Source organism: Neoarius graeffei, chromosome 19 (assembly GCF_027579695.1).
Source record: "Neoarius graeffei isolate fNeoGra1 chromosome 19, fNeoGra1.pri, whole genome shotgun sequence".
NCBI classification, from domain to species: domain Eukaryota; kingdom Metazoa; phylum Chordata; class Actinopteri; order Siluriformes; family Ariidae; genus Neoarius; species Neoarius graeffei.
This window is the reverse complement of record NC_083587.1, coordinates 6,483,361-6,504,332: the sequence shown is the minus strand read 5'-3', so window position 1 is coordinate 6,504,332 and position 20,972 is coordinate 6,483,361. Positions and strand designations below refer to the sequence as shown.

The 20,972-nt window shown below is 49.3% G+C and overlaps 1 protein-coding gene across 2 annotated transcripts in view; it reads right to left on the bottom strand.

The window, feature by feature from the left end:
• LOC132867671 (zinc finger protein 271-like) overlaps positions 1–19,167 on the bottom strand; it is an 806,111-nt gene extending 786,944 nt beyond the window's left edge. Inside the window, exon 1 of one of the 2 annotated variants that reach the window (XM_060900654.1) lies at positions 19,089–19,167. The gene's annotated coding sequence lies outside the window, so the exon portion shown is untranslated. The remainder of the gene's footprint in view (positions 1–19,088) is intronic. The other variant, XM_060900653.1, reaches the window with a different exon arrangement.
• Positions 19,168–20,972: the final 1,805 nt, after the last annotated feature.

Here is a 20,972-nt window from a genome sequence, read left to right as displayed (position 1 = left end):
CAAACAACCCATTTATTGACAATATATTGATCTTTAAACGCTATATTGATGATCTGGAAAGGCACAGAAGAACAATTAAAAGAATTCCACCATTACATGAACAGCTTAGTGGACACTATTACATTCAGCTTGGAATATGATAAAAGTCAGATACATTTCCTTGATACTTGGGTTAAACGTAAAGATGGGAAACTTTTTACGACATTGTATAAAAAACCCACAGATAAAAACAGCTGTTTGCATATGTGGCAGCGGGGGCGTGTCCTAGCATCAGTCTGTGACAGGAGGGCAGAGTCAGGGAAGTTAAGTGGCAGAATCACTACACCTGTTGTTAATTAATGTGTTTGTGTGTCTTCCCAGTGACCGCGCCCTATTTAAGGAGAGAGAGCGAGAGCAGAGGGAGCTCTCTCTCCACAACCAGACGGCTGATGTGTGTGCGTGTGTCTGAGTGTGTGGGAATATATATTTAATGCTGAAAAGCTGAATAAAAGAGAGTTTGTGAAATCAGTTCTGTCCTGCCGTCCTTCTGTGCTCCACCCACCTACAAGGACTGCTACAGTGGTGCCGAAACCCGGGACCCGAGCACAGAAGACAACAGCCCCATGGAGTCCTCCACCTTCGCCGACCTGATCCACGCCCTCGCCACGGCCCAACAGAGCTAGCACCAGGTGCTGCTCACCCTGCGAAAGGAGCAAGAACAACGGTTTGAGGCCCTGGTGCTGGCACAACAGGAAGCTCGTCGGGTGTTCCGGCACCTCCTTGCGTCGGCGGGGTCCACCATCTCCACCGCTGCGGGCCCTTCCCCCCTCACCCTCACGAAGATGGGCCCGCAGGACGACCCTGAGGCATTCTTCACGCTCTTTGAGCAGGTAGCAGAGACCTCGGGGTGGCCGGTGGAACAGCGCACGGCGCGCCTCCTCCCCCTGCTAACAGGAGAGGCGCAGCTGGCCGCGCTACAGCTCCCCGCCGACCACCGGCTGGCCTACGCAGACCTTTGCCGGGCCGTCCTCCAGCGGGTGGGACGCACCCCGGAGCAACAACATCAGCGTTTCCGCGCTCTGCGCTTGGAGGAAGTAGGCCGGCCGTTTGCGTTTGGCCAGCAACTCCGGGACGCCTGCTGGCAGTGGTTGAGGGCCGACAGTTGCGACGCCGAGGGACTCATCGACCAGGTGGTACTGGAACAGTTCGTCACGCGTTTACCAGCAGGAACCGCAGAGTGGGTCCAGTGCCACTGCCCGGCGTCGCTGGATCAGGCAATTGAGCTGGCGGAGGATCATCTGGCGGCTGTCCCGGCGGCAGGACAGCAGATGGCATCTTCTCTTCCCTCCTCTTCTCTCTCTCTCTCTCCCCCTCCTCCTGTGTCCCGTCCTCTCCCCGTTCCCCCACCGCAGAGGCAGGGGCCGGTGCCACCCCAGCCGGCCCGCCGCACCCGTGATGCCTTCCCGTTTCTCCCTTCTGTGTCTGTCTCTCCCCCACCTCAGGTGAGTGAGCCCCAGATCACCGGTGCAGAGGGAAAGCCCGGGCCGGTTTGCTGGCGCTGCGGGGAGCCGGGCCACCTTCAACAGCAGTGCACAGCGATGGAGGTGGGCGCGGTGGTTCGGATCCCCGATGCGCCAGAGGACGCCCTCGATCAGGCCGGAGCGTATCGCATACCGGTGAGTATCCAAGGGGCTACATATCAGGCGTTGGTGGATTCTGGTTGTAATCAGACCTCAATTCGCCAAAGCCTGGTTCAAGACAAGGCATTGGGGGGAGCACAAGGGGTGAAGGTGTTGTGTGTGCATGGGGATGTTCACCGCTACCCTTTGGTGTCGGTCCACATTATTTTCAGAGGGGAGAAATTTATAGTGAAGGCGGCGGTTAATCCTCGCCTTACCCACTCTTTAATTTTGGGGACTGATTGGCCGGGATTTCGGGGTTTAATGGCACGCCTAGTAAAGAGTGGGTCCTGCCATTTGACAGGGGGAGGTCCCGGTGTCGCTTTGGTGGGAGCAGCTGTCACAGAGCCGTCTACGTCATCTCCGCATCAGAGTGAGGAGCCGCCGGCTCCTCCTCTCACTATTGGGGAATCCCTCGCGGATTTCCCATTAGAGCAGTCGCGAGACAAGACTCTGCAGCATGCGTTTGACCAAGTGAGAGTAATCGATGGTCAAACGCTCCAGCCGAATGCCACCCCATCCTTCCCCTACTTCGCGATTATGAAGGATAGATTATACTGAGTGAAGCAGGACACTCAAACTAAAGAGCGAGTCACGCAGCTTTTAATTCCGAAGAGCTGCCGGGAATTGGTATTCCAGGCAGCTCACTTTAATCCCATGGCTGGACACTTAGGGCAGGATAAAACACGAGCCCGAATAATGGCCCAATTCTATTAGCCGGGGATTCGCGGCGATGTCCGTAGGTGGTGTACGGCGTGCCGCGAATGCCAGTTAGTAAATCCAGCGGCCATTCTAAAAGCGCCTTTGCGCCCTCTACCATTAATCGAGACCCCGTTCGAAAGAATTCGGATGGATCTCTTCGGGCCATTAGATCAGTCAGCACGAGGGTACCGCTTTATATTAGTTCTGGTGGACTATGCAACGCGATACCCGGAAGCCGTGCCTCTTCGCAATATCTCAGCACGCAGTATTGCGGAGGCGCTCTTCCGCGTCATGTCCCGAGTTGGAATCCCGAAAGAGATTCTGACTGATCAAGGCACCTCGTTTATGTCACGAACACTGAACGAACTGTATGGGATATTAGGTATTAAGCCGATCCGCACCAGCGTGTATCACCCACAAACAGACGGTTTAGTGGAACGGTTTAATCGCACCCTTAAAAACATAATTAAAAAATTTGTAAGTGAGGACATGTGTAACTGGGATAAATGGCTTGAACCCTTGCTCTTTGCAGTGCGAGAGGTCCCCCAAGCCTCCACGGGCTTCTCCCCGTTTGAATTATTATATGGGCGTAAGCCGCGTGGCATTTTAGATGTGCTGTGAGAAAATTGGGAGGAGGGACCTTCACCAAGCAAAAATGAAATTCAATACGTTATTGACCTGCGCGCAAAACTCCACACACTCACACACCTAACCCAGGAGAATTTGCGGCAGGCCCAAGAACGGCAAACCCGCCTGTACGACAAGGGTACGCACCTTAGAGAGTTTGCACCGGGAGAGAAAGTACTCGTACTGTTGCCCACATCGAGCTCTAAATTAGTCGCCAAGTGGCAAGGACCCTTTGAGGTCACACGGCGAGTCGGGGACGTCGACTATGAGGTGAAGCGAACGGACAGGGGTGGGGCGCTACAGATTTACCACCTCAACCTACTCAAACTCTGGAACGAGGAGGTCCCTGTGGCGTTGGTGTCGGTGGTTCCGGAGAAGGCGGAGCTGGGGCCGGAGGTTCAAAAAGGAACATTAGCATCATGTCCCTCTCCGGTCCCCTGTGGAGACCACCTCTCCCCGACCCAACTCGCGGTTGCCCAGTTGCAGACCGAGTTTTCGGACGTGTTCTCACCCCTGCCTGGCCACACTAACCTCATAGAGCACCACATTGAGACGCTCCCGGGGGTGGTAGTGCGTAGCCGCCCTTACAGGTTACCCGAACACAAGAAAAAGGTGGTTCGGGAAGAACTCGAGGCCATGCTCGAAATGGGCATCGTCGAGGAGTCCCACAGTGACTGGAGCAGCCCGGTGGTCTTGGTACCCAAGGCCGACGGGTCGGTCCGGTTCTGTGTGGACTATAGAAAAGTCAACGCGGTGTCTAAATTCGATGCGTACCCCATGCCTCATATTGATGAGTTGCTCGATCGGCTAGGCACGGCTCGTTTTTACTCGACACTGGATTTAACAAAGGATTATTGGCAGATCCCCTTGACTCCATTATCCCGTGAAAAAAGGCCTTTTCCACACCAGTTCGTCACACTTCCTTTTGGGCTGTTTGGGGCACCCGCTACGTTTCAGCGGCTGATGGACAGGGTCCTCCGCCCCCACGCCACCTATGCGGCCGCGTACTTAGACGATATCATTATTTATAGTAATGACTGGCTGCGGCACCTACAACACCTGAGGGCCGTCCTTAGGTCGCTGAGGCGGGCGGGTCTCACGGCCAACCCGAAAAAGTGTGCGATTGGGCAGGTGGAAGTACGGTATCTGGGCTTCCACTTGGGCAACGGGCAGGTGCGTTCCCAAATTAACAAGACTGCAGCGATTGCGGCCTGCCCGAGGCCCAAGACCAAAAAGGGGGTGAGACAGTTCCTGGGGCTGGCTGGCTATTATCGTAGGTTTATACCTAATTATTCGGACGTCACCAGCCCGCTGACTGATCTGACTAAAAAGGGGGCACCAGATCCGGTCCAGTGGACAGAGCAATGCCAGCGGGCTTTTTCTAAGTTTAAGGCTGCACTGTGTGGGGGGCCACCTTTACACTCCCCTGACTTTTCTCTCCCCTTTATGTTGCAGACGGATGTGTCGGACAGAGGGCTGGGGCTGTTTTGTCCCAGCAGGTGGAGGGGGAGGATCGCCTCGTATTGTACATTAGTCGCAAGCTGTCGGTGCATGAGGGGCGCTACAGTACCATCGAGAAGGAGTGCCTGGCGATCAAGTGGGCGGTCCTCGCCCTCCGGTACTACCTGCTGGGACGCCCTTTCACCCTCTTTTCGGACCACGCGCCCCTCCAGTGGCTCCACCACATGAAGGATGCCAATGTGCGGATCACCCATTGGTATCTGGCACTCCAACCCTTTAACTTCAAGGTGATCCACCGGCCGGGGGCGCAGATGGTCGTGGCGGACTTCCTCTCCCATCAAGGGGGGGGGAGTCAGCTGCGGGCCAGACGGCTGCCCGGCCTGAGTCAGGCGGTGGGGGTATGTGGCAGCGGGGGCGTGGTCTAGCATCGGTCTGTGACAGGAGGGCGGAGTCGGGGAAGTTAAGTGGCAGAATCACTACACCTGTTGTTAATTAATGTGTTTGTGTGTCTTCCCAGTGACCGCGCCCTATTTAAGGAGAGAGAGCAAGAGCAGAGGGAGCTCTCTCTCCACAACCAGACGGCTGATGTGTGTGCGTGTGTCTGAGTGTGTGGGAACATATATTTAACACTGAAAAGCTGAATAAAAGAGAGTTTGTGAAATCAGTTCTGTCCTGCCGTCCTTCTGTGCTCCACCCACCGACATGGACTGCTACAGCATGCCTCTAGTTTTCACCCTGAGCCCACCAAACGTGGGCTCCCCTATAGTCAATTTTTACGTGTAAGGAGGATTTGTCAGAGGGATGAGGATTTCCTGATAGAGGCAGACAAAATGTACGAACAGTTTATCCAGCGTGGTTATGCCACTGATGTCCTTGATTCTGCCCTGGGCCAGGTGAAATCTGAGGGCAATTCAGGTCGCACTTGTCCAGGTGCGAAACCACCATGCAAGGATCCTCCTCTCATCTGCTGCACCACGTACACACCCTTCAGTAATCAGATAAAAAACATTGTTAAACAACACTGGCATGTCCTTCAAACTGATCTTGTATGTTCTGAACTTTTTTCCCCAGCCGCCTCTTTTTACATAGTCTAGGTCTTCGAACCTTAAAGACAGGCTGGTACATTCAGATGCCACTGATCACTCCAAACGCCCATGCGCATGATTGGATGATATTACTGTTTTTTTCCCCTGCCGTAATTGTGTGTCTTGCAGTAATATTCATAAAACGGACTATTTTATTAGTTTCACAACAGGAAGATGCTATAACATCAGAAAATGTATAACGTAATTCTATCAATGTGATCTACCTCCTAAGCTGTCCCTGTGGTCTACAATATGTGGGGTGCCCCCTCAGACGGTTGAGAATCCATCTCAATGAGCATCGGAGCGCGATATATAGGGGGGACTCCAAATCGCCAGTTGCAAGACACTTCAATGAAGCTAAGCATTTGGCTAATGATCTTAAGTTTGTTGGCATTGACAGAGTTCTCCCCAATCGTCGTAGTAGCTGTACTAGCCAGTCTTTACTGAGATGTGAGGCCAGATGGATTTTTTATTTAAAAACATTGCAACCGAATGGATTGAATGATGATTTTGACTTGACTTGTTTTCTATGAATAGTTTGTATACTTAGTCTTACACTTATTGTCCGATGTTTTTCATTTTTTTATTTTTATTTTTATTATTATTTTCTTTCCTTATGACATGCATCATGACTATAAATTATGTCATTAGTTAAATCATAACAGGAATGGTACTGATGATAGGATGTCTTTATCCATGCACCCTAACCTGTATTCAAGTTTGGTTGTAGGCCTACTACCTGTCTTCCGTGTACGTGGCCTTGTCTATATATGGGTGTGTCTTTATTTTTAATGTTTGCACTGAGGATGGACTGATTGTGACCGAAACGTTTGCACTTTTTACTTGGGGAGCATTTTTTTGGTTGTTTTAATATGTAATAAACGTACATTATTACATCGGCATATAAGTGTGCGAGTTCCTTTTGTTTGTTTCAGGTGGATAAGGCGCCATACCATAAATCCAGGGACCCGGGTTCGATTCCAGCCCAAGGTCATTTCCTGATCCCTCCCCGTCTCTCTCTCCCGCTCATTTCCTGTCTCTACACCGTCTTATCCAATAACGGTGCAAAAAGCCCAAAAAAATCTTTAAAAAAAAAAGCAGGGATGGAAGATGATGACTGCCAAGATCAGTGATGAAGTTCTTAAGAACTGGAAACCATCTGGATCTGAGGACTGTATCATGGACAACACACAGATACAGAAATTGGTGCAAACACAGCAGTGGAGAGGACTTCACATCACTGAGTTTGAAGGGAAGGGCAGAGGGTGTCAGGGACCAGACAGGAGAGGAGATCAAATGCACTCAAATCACAGTTTATTAATAACAGGGGAAAAGGGAGTTGGGAGAATGTGTGTGAAGTTCAGTGGCAGGAGGACTAAGAGGCAGAGATGGCTGGTGGGAGCGTGGTGGTGACATCTGAGGTCTCCCATCCAAGTACTAACTGGACCTGACCCTGCTTAGCTTCTGAGATCAGACAGGATCAGGCATTGTCAGAGAGGTGGGGCTGTAGGCTGACAGCACTTGGCTTTCAGGCAGTCTCCCAGCAGTAGTCCCTCAGCAGGCTGGAGTTAGGGAGCAGGCTGGAACACAGAGTCACAGATCAGATAGCAAGATAGGGGACAGAAATGCAGGGTCAGGTTACCGGGGCTGGAGAGTAGGGCTCCAGGCAGGGCTGCTCACACCGGGCTGATGGAGAGGCAGGCGAGCAGCAGGGCTGGGCAGGCTGGAGATCAGGCGAAGGTACAGGAGAGGCAGGCAAGAGGCAGAGTCGACAGGACAGAAGGCTGATCAGGTTACCGGGGCTGGAGAGCAGACAGAGTCAGACGGAACAGAATATTGTCAGGAGTCAGAGTAGTAGGAACACAGAGCAGGTTATCACACTGGAAGTTGCAGACAATCTGACACAGAAGCTTGGGAGGACTGCAGCTGAAGAGAGAAGCCCACAGGTAGGACCATGACAGAAACCCACCCCCAAGGGATGGCTCCAGAAGTCCCTAGCCACAGATCCACCAAGACGGGTGGGAGGAGGGGGAATACCGGTGGAGGGTCAGAATTCCTCTGACCGGTCCATGTCCAAGGCCTCAGGATCTGGTTCAGAATTGGACTCGGGGACAGTAGCGGTTGGCGCATCGTCATTCCAACCAGGGCCCTTTGGTCGACCCCTCCGGTTGGCTGGCTGGTCCGGATGCAGGCGGTGAAAGGTGCTGATGAGGGTACGGTCTAAGATTCTCCCAGCAGGAACCCACATCCTCTCCTCAGGACCATAGCCCTCCCAATCCACCAAGTATTGGAGGCCCCTGCCCCTGCGCCATGACTTCAGCAGTCGCCGGACGGAGTAGACCGGACCACCATCGATGAGACGAGGAGGAGGAGGAGAAGGTGCAGCTGGGACCAGTGGGCTCTCGTGCACTGGCTTAATCTTTGAGACGTGGAAGGTGGGGTGCACTCTCATAGACTTGGGCAGTCAGAGCCGGACAGCAGACTGGCTGATTATCCTCTGGATCGGGAATGGTCCGATGAACCGAGGTGCCAGCTTACGAGGCTCCACCTGGAGGGGCAGGTCCTTGGCTGACAACCACACCTTCTGGCCCACCCAGTAGGTGGGCGCAGGCGTCCTCTGCCGGTTGGCTCCAATGGAGTAGCTGGTGACTGACTTGAGGAGTGCAGCGCAGGCTTGAGACCAGGTGCGGTGGCATCGGCGTGTATAGGTGAGGGCAGACGGGCAGGTGACCTCTCCCTCCTGGCTGGGGAACAGGGGTGGTTGGTAGCCATACACGCAGTGGAATGGGGACAGTCCAGTGGCTGAGCTGGTGAGGGAGTTGTGGGAGTATTCCACCCACAGCAGGTGCTCAAACCAGGCCCTAGGGTTGCGTGATGCCATGCACTGAAGTGCCTTCTCCAACTCCTGGTTAGTCCACTCTGACTGGCCATTGGACTGGGGTCAGAATCTGGAGGTGAGGCTGGTGGTGGCCCAGAGTAGGTGACAGAATTCCTTCCAGAACGAGGAGGTGAATTGCAGCCCCCGGTCCGAAACGATGTCCCTGGGCAGCCCATGGATGCGGAAGACCTGCTGCAGGACGATCTGGGCGGTCTCTTTGGCCAACGGTAGTTTAGGGAGGGGAACAAAGTGTGCCATCTTACTAAAGCGGTCCACAATGGTGAATATGACAGTCATCCTGTTAGAAGGGGGCAGACCCGTAACAAAATCCAGGGAAATGTGGGACCAGGGTCGCATTGGCACGGGCAGAGGCTGGAGCAAACCAGCAGGAGGCCGGCTGGAGGACTTATTCTGATTACAGGTAGGGCAGGCTCGGACGAAGTCTCGCACATCTCTGCTCATAGAAGACCACCAGAACCATTGGGCGAGCAGGTGGTAGGTGTGAGTGGAACCAGGGTGGCAGGCTAGACGGGAGTCGTGTCCCCATTGTATAACCTGGGATCGCAGGTCTTCAGGAACAAAGAGGCGACTTGCAGGGCATGCACTGGGGCTGGGTTGGTCATGGAGGGCTTCCCGCAATCGCTCTTCGATGTCCCAGGTCAGAGCAGCAATGATACAGGGGTCAGTTAGGATGGGAGCCGGATCCTTGGAGGGGGCATCATCCTTTTGGAACTGGCGGGAGAGTGCGTCAGGCTTGGTGTTGCGAGATCCGGGCCGGTATGAAAGGGTGAAATTGAATCTGGTGAAAAAGAGAGCCCAGCGGGCCTGTCTGGGGTTGAGTCATTTGGCGGTGCGGATGTATTCCAGATTCTTATGGTCTGTCCAGACCAGGAATGGGACTACGCACCCCTCCAGCCAGTGACGCCATTCCTCCAGGGCGAGCTTGACCGCCAGCAGTTCTTGGTTGCCTATGTCGTAATTGTGTTCGGCCGGTGATAGCCGGCGGGAGAAGAACGCACAGGGGTGGAGTTTGTTGTCATCCGCTGACCTCTGTGAGAGCACTGCCCCAACTCCCACATCCGAGGCGTCCACCTCAATGATGAATTGCTGCTCCGCATCTGGCATCTGGAGGACGGGAGCAGTGGTGAACTGAGCCTTGAGGGTGGCAAAGGCTTCATTGGCAGCCGGAGTCCAGGTGAAGGGCTGTTTGGTGCTGGTCAAGGCAGTGAGGGGTGATGCAACAGTGCTGTAATTACGAATGAATTTCCTGTAGAAATTTGCGAAGCCCAGGAACTGCTGAAGCTTCTTCCTGCTCTCTGGTACTGGCCATGAAGTCACTGCTGAGACTTTGGCAGGGTCCATCTGGATGCTCCCCTCTGCCACGATGTACCCGAGGAACCCCACAGACTTGGCGTGAAACTCACACTTCTCTGCCTTGACGAAGAGGGAGTTTTCAAGGAGACAACGGAGCACTTGCTGGACATACTGGTTGTGTTCGGACAGGGTCTTTGAGAAGATCAGGATGTCGTCGAGGAAAACGAACACGAACTTGTTCAACATATCTCACAGGACATCATTCACCAGAGCCTGGAATACCGCTGGTGTGTTGGTAAGGCCAAATGGCATCACCCGGTATTCATAGTGACCGGTGGGGGTGTTGAACATGGTCTTCCACACATCTCCCTCCCTTATCCGAACCAGGTGGTAGGCATTCCAGAGATCGAGTTTGGTGAAGACCGTGGCTCCCTGGAGCAGCTCGAAGGTGGAGGTAAGCACTGGGAGAGGGTATCGGTTCTTGAAGGTGATGTCGTTGAGACCCCTGTAATGGATGCAGGGGCGCAGGGATCCATCCTTCTTTCTCACGAAGAAGAACCCAGCGCCGGCGGGAGAAGAGGATGGACGGATGAGGCCGGCAGCCAGAGAGTCACTGATGTAGGCCTCCATCGCCTTCCTTTCCGGGGTGGACAGAGAGTAGAGACGGCCCTTGGGTGGTGCAGTGCCTGGGAGGAGATCAATGGCGCAGTCGTAGGGCCGGTGAGGGGGCAAGGAAGTGGCCTTGGCTTTGCTGAATACCTCCCGAAGGCTGTGATAACACACTGGGACATTAGTGAGGTCGGGGGCAGAGCTGGCAGGTGGAGTATGAGAGGTTAGAGTGGCGGCTCATAAGCAGGTCTGGTGGCAGTCCTTGCCCCATTCTCTTATCGCTCCAGTGGCCCAGTCAAGGTGAGGACTGTGCTGGCGGAGCCATGGATAGCCCAGGATGAGAGGTTGGCCGGGAGAACGGAGCAGGTGAAACTGGATGGTTTCGTGATGGTTACCAGACAGAGTCATCGGGACAGGGGCAGTGAGGCGGGTGACGGTGCCAAGGAGATGGCCATCCAGTGCCCTGGCTGGAATGGGAGAGGATAAATGATGGCTTTGCAGACCCAACTGGCGCACAAGCTCGGTGTCCATGATGTTAGCCTCGGTGCCAGAGTCAACCAGGGCAGCCAGGGTGTGGGTGGAATCCGACAGACGAAGGCAAACTTGGAGCATAGGTTTCTGGCTGGTGGAGGATTGGAGGATCATTGAACCCAGCCGGGCCCCTCCTATGTCCAGCGAGCTCGGGCTTCACCGTGTGCTGATGACTGACTGAGTCTGGCGGGCCCTCTCTCGTCGACGGGTCTGGACCCGGCGGTCAATGCGGACGGCCAGGGCGATGGCCTCAGCAAGTGGCGACGGTTGTTCGTACGAGACCAATTCATCCTTCATGTAGTCAGCCAGGCTGTGCAGAAAGGCGTCCACCAGCGCCTGCATGTTCCACTTGCTGCGCCGGGCCAAGGTTCGGAAATTGATCGAGTAGTCAGCCACTGTACATCTGCCTTGGCGAATACTCATCAGTCCTCCGGATGCCTCTACTGATGACGAGCCCAGGTCGAAGGCCTTAATCATCTCCGCTGCAAACAGGGAGAAGGAGGCACATGCCAGTGTCTGGCGTTCATACTCAGCAGTCCCCCACAGGCGGGCGTGGCCAGTCAGATGAGTGATGACAAAGGCCACCTTCGCTACCTCCGACACGAAGGTTCTGGGCTGCAGGTCAAACAGCAGCTGGTCAGGAAAGCACGGACTTGGGAGGGGTCACTGTCAAAACGCTCCGGACTGCTGACCTTGGGTTCCAGGGTATCGAGTGCAGCAGGAGCACCTCCCAGAGCTGGCAAGTCAGCGGCGGCTATGACAGGGGCTGATGCAATGAGGGGTGGTGGTGGTTGACTCGGAGGCACAGGGGGTGCTAGGGCGGTGAGCAGCTGGAGTGCTTGGTCCAGTCGTTGTTGCTGCTGATGATGACCAAGCTGGATCAGGGCTGCAATGTCAGCAGACATCTAACTGACATCTCCTTTGGTATGCTGCAGCCGGTCAAGGGCAGAGGGTTCGAGCGCTGACTCCATGTCTTGGTCAGATCGTTCTGTCAGGGACCAGACAGGAGAGGAGATCAAATGCACTCAAACCACAGTTTATTAATAACAGGGGAAAAGGGAGTAGGTGTGTGTGAAGTTCAGTGGCAGGAGGACTAAGAGGCAGGGATGGCTGGTGGTGATGTCTGAGGTCTCCCATCCAAGTACTGACCAAACCTGACCCTGCTTAGCTTCTGAGATCAGACAGGATCAGGCATTGTCAGAGAGGTGTGGCTGTAAGCTGACAGCACTTGGGTTTCAGGCAGTCTCCCAGCAGTAGTCCCTCAGCAGGCTGGAGTTAGGGAGCAGGCTGGAACACAGAGTCACAGATCAGATAGCAAGATAGGGAACAGAAATGCAGGGTCAGGTTACCGGGGCTGGAGAGTAGGGCTCCAGGCAGGGCTGCTCACACTGGGCTGATGGAGAGGCAGGCGAGCAGCAGGGCTGGGCAGGCTGGAGATCAGGCGAAGGTACAGGAGAGGCAGGCAAGAGGCAGAGTCGACAGGACAGAAGGCTGATCAGGTTACCAGGGCTGGAGAGCAGACAGAGTCAGATGGAACAGAATATCGTCAGGAGTCAGAGTAGTAGGAACACAAAGCAGGTTATCACGCTGGAAGTTGCAGACAATCTGACACAGAAGCTTGGGAGGACTGCAGCTGAAGAGAGAAGCCCACAGGTAGGACCATGACAGAGGGATCATTACGACCCGCATATTTGAGGCTGGCGAGGTGCTCTGTGACTGCCATGGAACTGTTGTCACATTCAGTGAGGGCCAGAAAATACACAGGAACATCACTGAGAGGGAGACTGGATATGTCTTCTTTTTCAAAAATAAAAAAGGAGAGTCAATGTGCATTGATGCCCACTCAGACACCTGTGATTGCCACCCTGGGATGCATAATACTGGCAGGTTGATCAATCATTCCAAAAAGAAAGCCAACATCAAGCCAAAGTACTTCAGTGTGAAAATTAATGGAGAGGAAAGGGACATGATCCATTTCCTTGCAACCAGGACTTTGTTGGTACATGAGGAAGTTCTGTTTGACTATGGAGTCAACAGGAAATCTTTTGGTGGAGAGGGTGGAGACCTCGACTGGCTCTCATAGCCTGCAGGGAATCAGCCGTCAGACATTCTGTCGCATGTCCCAGACCCGGTGAAAGGTAACTGAATTGTTTTGGCCAGCCCTAAGGGCCCCATCACCATTCATATCCAAAGACAATAAACTGGGAATCTTCGCTCTGCCTCGCTGAAAAGTAACCTGCACTGCATCTGCCTGCACTCACTCTGATCTATATTTCCAACCATCTCATTGCTGAGGAGTGTGCACCCATCACCCAATCAAGGCAAGTATTGATATTGTTTGACAGTATGATAACAGGACTCTGGTGTTCTCTCTACCTGCCCCTTGTTGATGTTTAAGATGTTTTTTTCCCCTCCATCCCACATGTCCTGCTGCCTACAATGTCCCTGCTCTGGATCTCCAAACATCTGTTTCTCATGGCTGAGCAACATGTAACTAGCATCCAGCCGGAGCAGGTCATGATATTTTTTAACCATATTAACATGCCATTGTTGTGTATTATGCCTGATGTCAGGACTCTTGTCTCTGCGAGCCTACCACGCAGACTTAATACTTGTGTTATTTTTAGACATAGACATTAATGAAGGAGCGCCACAGACAGTATTATGGCAACTGGTTCTGTGAGGAGATGTCAGATATCTCTTACGAGGAGTGACGGGACCAGTTTGCTCATAAACAGTACAGGAAAAATAAATGAGTTCTCACACTATCTCACCCAATAAGGAGACAGAATAGAAACAGAACTATATAGTAGTGCATCTCAAAAAATTACAATATTGTGAAAAAGTTCAATATTTTCCATCAGTTATTTAAGAAAGTGAAAATGTTATATATTATAGACTCATTACACATAAACTAAAATGTTTCAAGCATTTTTCGATTTTAATTTTAATCAGTATGGCATACAGTACAAAAATATAAAAAAACTCATCTCAAAATATTAGAATATTTCATTTCGAGTTTGAGTAAAACAGTATGAACACAGTGTATCTCTCGGTCTAGTTCAGTACACACAACCACAATCATGGGGAAGACTGCTGACTTGACTGTTGTCCAGAAGATGATCACTGATGCCCTCCACAAGGAGGGTAAGCCACAAAAGGTCATTGCTGAAAAGCGTGGCTGAAAAAGGTGCACAAGCAACAGGGATGGCCGCAGTCTTGAGAGGATTGTCAAGAAAAGTTGATTCAAGAACTTGGCAGAGCTTCACAAGGAGTGGACTGAGGCTGGTGTCAATGTATCAAGACCCATCACGAACAGACATCTTCAAGAAAGGGGATACAACTTTTGCATTCCTAATATAAAGCTACTCCTGAGCCAGAGACAATGTCAGAAGTGTCTTATCTGGGCTAAGGAGAGAAAGAAATGGACTGTTGCTCAGTGGTCCAAAGTCCTCTTTTCAGATGAAAGTACATTTTGCATTTAATTTGGAAATCACGGTTCTAGAGTCTGGAGGAAGAGTGGAGAGGCACAGAATCCAAGGTGTTTGAAGCCCAGTGTGAAGTTTCCACAGTCTGTGATGATTTGGGGTGCCATGTCATCTGCTGGTGTTGGTCCACTGTATTTTATCGAGTCCAAAGTCAACACAGCCATCTACCAGGAGATTTTAGAGCACTTCATGCTTCCATCTGCTGACGAGCTTTTTGGAGATGCTGATTTCCTTTTCCAGCAGGACTTAGCACCTACCCACAGTGCCAAAACTACTACCAAATGGTTTGCTGACCATGATATTACTGTGTTTGATTGGCCAGCCAACTTGCCTGACTTGAACCCCATAGAGAATCTATGGGGTATTGTCAAGAGGAAGATGAGAAACACCCGACCCAAAAATACAGATACGCTGAAGGCCACTATCAAAGCAACCTGGGCTTCAATAACATGTCAGCAGTGCCACAGACTGATCACCTCCATGCCACACCGCATTGATACAGTAATTCATGTTAAAGGAGCCCCAACCAAGTATTGAGTGTATAAATGAATATACTTTTCAGAAGTTGGACATTTCTGTATTGTAAATCCTTTTTTTATTGATTTTAGGGAAGGGGCAGCACGGTGGTGTAGTGGTTAGCGCTGTTGCCTCACAGCAAGAAGGTCTGGGTTCGAGCCCCGTGGCCGGTGAGGGCCTTTCTGTGCGGAGTTTGCATGTTCTCCCCGTGTCCGTGTGGGTTTCCTCTGGGTGCTCCGGTTTCCCCCACAGTCCAAAGACATGCAGGTTAGGATAACTGGTGACTCTAAATTGACTGTAGGTGTGAATGTGAATGGTTGTCTGTGTCTATGTGTCAGCCCTGTGATGACCTGGCGACTTGTCCAGGGTGTACCCCGCCTTTCGCCCGTAGTCAGCTGGGATAGGCTCCAGCTTGCCTGCGACCCTGTAGAAGGATAAAGCAGCTAGAGATAATGAGATGAGATTTAGGGAATATTCTAATAATTTGAGATACTGGATTTCTGATTTTCATGAGCTATAAGCCATAATCATCAAAATTAAAACAAAAAAGGCTTTAAATATTTCACTTTACATGTAATGAATATAGAATATATGAAAGTTTACCTTTTTGAATTAAATTATGAAAAAAAGGAACTTTTTCATGGTATTCTAATTTTTTGAGATGGACTAGTACATGTATATGTAAACATATACACACAAAAAAAAACATTCTAATGCTGCCTAACATTATATAACATTTATGTAATGTTAGAAGGTCCCAAGCCCTTACAAAGCAAAGGGGAATGTTTAATACAACTAATAAATATTAAATACATTTGAAAAGAATGACTTAAGTTACTTTATAACATATGCATACTCATATCCACACTTGCATACAAATATATACATATATACACACACATATTATATATACACACAACCCCAATTCCAAAAAAGTTGGGACAAAGTACAAATTGTAAATAAAAATGGAATGCAATAATTTACAAATCTCAAAAACTGATATTGTATTCACAATAGAACATAGACAACATATCAAATGTCGGAAGTGAGACATTTTGAAATTTCATGCCAAATATTGGCTCATTTGAAATTTCATGACAGCAACACATCTCAAAAAAGTTGGGACAGGGGCAATAAGAGGCTGGAAAAGTTAAAGGTACAAAAAAGGAACAGCCGGAGGACCAAATTGCAACTCATTAGGTCAACTGGCAATAGGTCATTAACATGACTGGGTATAAAAAGAGCATCTTGGAGTGGCAGTGGCTCTCAAAAGTAAAGATGGGAAGAAGATCACCAATCCCCCAATTCTGCGTCGACAAATAGTGGAGCAATATCAGAAAGGAGTTCAACAGTGTAAAATTGCAAAGAGTTTGAACATATCATCATCTACAGTGCATAATATCATCAAAAGATTCAGAGAATCTGGAAGAATCTCTGTGCGTAAGGGTCAAGGTCAGAAAACCATACTGGGTGCCCGTGATCTTCGGACCCTTAGACGGCACTGCATCACATACAGGCATGCTTCTGTATTGGAAATCACAAAATGGGCTCAGGAATATTTCCAGAGAACATTATCTGTGAACACAATTCACCGTGCCATCCGCCATTGCCAGCTAAAACTCTATAGTTCAAAGCAGAAGCCGTATCTAAACATGATCCAGAAGCGCAGACGTCTTCTCTGGGCCAAGGCTCATTTAAAATGGATTGTGGCAAAGTGGAAAACTGTTCTGTGGTCAGACGAATCACAATTTGAAGTTCTTTGTGGAAATCAGGGACGCCGTGTCATTCGGCCTAAAGAGGAGAAGGACGACCCAAGTTGTTATCAGCGCTCAGTTCAGAAGCCTTCATTTCTGATGGTATGGGGTTGCATTAGTGCATGTGGCATGGGCAGCTTACACATCTGGAAAGACACCATCAATGCTGAAAGGTATATCCAGGTTCTAGAGCAACATATGCTCCCATCCAGATGACGTCTCTTTCAGGGAAGACCTTGCATTTTCCAACATGACAATGCCAAACCACATACTGCATCAATTACAGCATCATGGCTGTGTAGAAGAAGGGTCCGGGTACTGAACTGGCCAGCCTGCAGTCCAGATCTTTCACCCATAGAAAACATTTGGCGCATCATAAAACGGAAGATATGACAAAAAAGACCTAAGACAGTTGAGCAACTAGAATCCTACATTAGACAAGAATGGGTTAACATTCCTATCCCTAAACTTGAGCAACTTGTTTCCTCAGTCCCCAGACTTTTACAGACTGTTGTAAAGAGAAAAGGGGATGTCTCACAGTGGTAAACATGGCCTTGTCCCAACGTTTTTGAGATGTGTTGTTGTCATGAAATTTAAAATCACCTAATTTTTCTCTTTAAATGATACATTTTCTCAGTTTAAACATTTGATACATCATCTATGTTCTATTCTGAATAAAATATTGAATTTTGCAGGGTTCTTGCAGGTTTCAGTAAGTTAAATTTAAGACCTTTTTAAGACCTTTTGAGACCATTATGCCTAAAAATTTAAGACCAACACGACGCATTACTAGAAACATTCAAATTATCCCAGATATTCTCAAAACATTGCATTTATTGATTCAGTTATAGAAAAATATCAAATAAACTAATTAAACAGATAATCAATGTACTTATGGATTGGCAATAACAGAACTTCCTGACATTCATATTTGCAACACAACAGTAGTAGGCTATATACACATCCTAACCCTACAAATGTCTGAGTTCATCCTCTTTAGCACCGATCTCAGTTTCAAGGGCTTTCAGTTCAGCAAGTTTGTCTTTGTACGCCCTTCTCAGGGCATTGGACTTGGAAAGAAGCTGAGCCATCTTGGAGCCAGCCTTGCTCTCAGCTTCTTCTGCAAGTGCATCTGCTTCCCTGGCAAGGCAGGCAGACACATCTTCTAAGCTTGTCTTCCTTTTCTTCAGGTCCTCCAGAGACTGCTCAGACAGTTTTCTTTTCTGGCTCTGGGATTCCTTTTCTTGTCTGATGCGTTCCTGATCGAGAAAGAGTCGATATTTTGACCGGGCTGCACTCACAGATGCCATTAGTTCCTTGGTGAAGGGGACCTGAGTGACACCCCAATGCATTGCAACAAAGTCACATATGAGCCTCTGTGCAACAATTGTGTCCTCTTGCATGGTTTCGGTCTCCACCTCCTTGTTGACAGAAAAAACCCTTTCAACAGAGGCCTGGCCATGTGAAAGCAGCAATAACTTCTGGCAAAATTCCCAAGCAGCAGGGTCGGGATGGCTTAATCTCTCAAGCAGGAAGGTGTCTAAGCATCTTTCAAATGGTTGGAAGGCAATAAATTCTTCATTCCTTGCCTCAACAGACAGGAAAGATTCAAATTGTTGGACAATGGTGTAGGTATCATGCTGCCATCTTGTGTCTAAGAACTACAACTCCCAGCCAATTTCTGCGTTGACTACGTCACGCCTGGGCGGGATCACGTACATCATTCCTCAGGTTTCATATAAGAGACTTGGAAGACCGCGTTTTCCTTCGTCTCTAAGTCTGATCCCGAGCAGAACGGACCTAAGAAGAGACACTCACCATCAGATGTCTAAACAGCGCGTTTCCTTCTTTAATCTGCTCCTGATCAAAGTAGATATCGGAAACACACGATCATCAACTCAAGCGAGTTATTAAACCGGTTTTTGCAAGTATTATTTTCTTTTAAAGGCGTATGCAACGGCAAGTGAAAGCAATTTTATTTTTGCTTAGAAAAGTGGCTGGCCCTCCTTTTCTCTTCTTAAATCCGCGCGCGCGGCACTGCTGAAAAGACTTTCGTCATCATCCACGAAGATCTTCAAAGCAATCTCTCTCTCCCTCACCGAAGACTTCCGACCTCAGGAAGCGCACGCAACTTCCTCGAGCTTCCAACTTCAGACAGAAGATGAACTTCCTTTGCAGTAAGGAAGGCATTGGGCAGAAGTTTAAGTCTTAGGAATTAGTTATTCACTTAATGTGAAGTTATATGAAGTTAAATGAAGTGTATACACTGAATTTTGGTTCTCTATCATTTGTTTGTTGATTTAAAATTGGTTAATCCATAAGTTTGTGCATGTCTCTCTCTCTCTCTCTTATTCTTTTACTAATATCCTCAATCTCCTTAACACACATTTTGACCTTATTAAGATTTCAGGGGTTTTGATAATGTTATGAGTGTGGAATTTCTTTGTTACTTAGAAGACACGTGCTCACTAAATCATGAGGATTCCCCTCCTCCAAGATTGCAGATAAGACACCCTGGCTCGTCCTTGCACGGACACATTCCAAGCTTCACTTCCCCCATGCACACACATATCAAGATTGCAGATAACAAAATTCCTGTGTCCCACATAGCAACAAGCTAGACCTAACACACCTTTCTTTGTTTAACTCCACGAGGTGGTCCTTGGGCCTTAAGAGCCAACCCTCTCAAGAGAGACCCAAGGTGTCTCTCTCTCTCCCTCTCTTACACACACACACACACACACACACACACACACACACACATTCATATACACACACCTCACTGTATATATATATATTCCAACTGATTATCCATTTTTGATCTTTGTATAATAAACTCATTTATTATCAAAGCTGTGTGTATTCATCTGCTGTTTCGATATTTTGAAGTTGCCCAATCGCAAAGAATTCAAAGATGTAGACAATTTTATGTAATATGGTAAGTGATCAATAATGATATACCATAATTTAGCTGTTTGGTAATTTAACCAGGATTAATGGTATGATTCACTAAATGATGAACTGATTCGATTCACTGAATGATTCACTTCAAACGATTCAAATGAGACTGATTCTATGGTATGATTCAATTCAAATGAGTCAAATTAAACAATTCAATAGGATTGATTCATTTTAATTATTAACCTTCAAATTTAATGAGACTGATTTCATGTAATTATTAAAGATTGATCACTTATCCAATCCTAAATACACAAAATCATTAATTACACCTACATAGTTGGTGCCCCGTGTGAGGAGATTGGTTTGTCGACTTCTTGAGTATTGTTACAGTGGATTCAGTACTGCTAAGTATATCCCCAGGTGTGTTAAAACGGTTAACAGGAGTGTGATAACCATATCACAAATTCTAACAACCTATTGATAACTTAGGATAAGAGAACATCTCTAAACAATTAAACCTTGTTAATTAATTAATTACATAGTTAATATTAATTAATCCTAATTGATTAATAATTAACTCATTGATTGGTTAATTACCCAATACCCAATCTAAATAAAATGGCATCCCCTCGTGTCTCAGAGACTGAAGACAACGAGCAAGACGTGTCCCTTTTTGAGGTCATCGCAGACCTCATTCACTGCTCTGACTCCGATAGGGCAACCATTAGGGGCATGAGTAGGCATGATTGCCAAGCTAACATAATCAACTCAATAGCACAAATGAGAGATCCAACGAGAACAACAATCAGTGTCCAAGATGCACTAGGTAAACTATTCTTGTTACACTTCCAGGATTCTGATCAAGAGATCAGGTCCCTGTGCGGAGAGGTTGACAGGCTGACCACCAGCAATGCTGAGCTGACAGCCGAGGTCAATGATTTATCTAGGGAGCGTAGCCTCTTGAAGGACTCCCTTGATGAGTGCGCCGAAAGGCTAGAGAAAGCCGAGAAAGGCGCCGGAAGGGCTGCCAAGGAGCAGAACCCCAAAGAAGGGTGCGAGGGGCGTGAGAGACCCCCAACCATGCATCAAGGTTTAGAGCGGGAAGAGGCGTCCGAACTGGATACCGAGGATTACCTGGTCGAGCACCAGGCGCCCCACCAACCTCCATCAACTCGCTACATGACTCCGTTGTCGTCTAGCCAGGGCGGAGTCGCCCTGCGCTCATCCTGAGCCCAGGCCCGTAGCACACCTAGGTCAGTGCGCTACAGCTTCCCTGATCCGCCTTCAGGTGAATCAGACTACGACTCTCGTGCAGAACGGGAGCAATTCCAGAGTAGCTCAGATAGTGAGCACTCAAGAGAGCGAACGGGGTCGCGTAAAGATGCGCACCAAGCCCTCCGCATACGGCAAATTGACCTACTTGCCAAAGATATCGAGTGATTCGATCC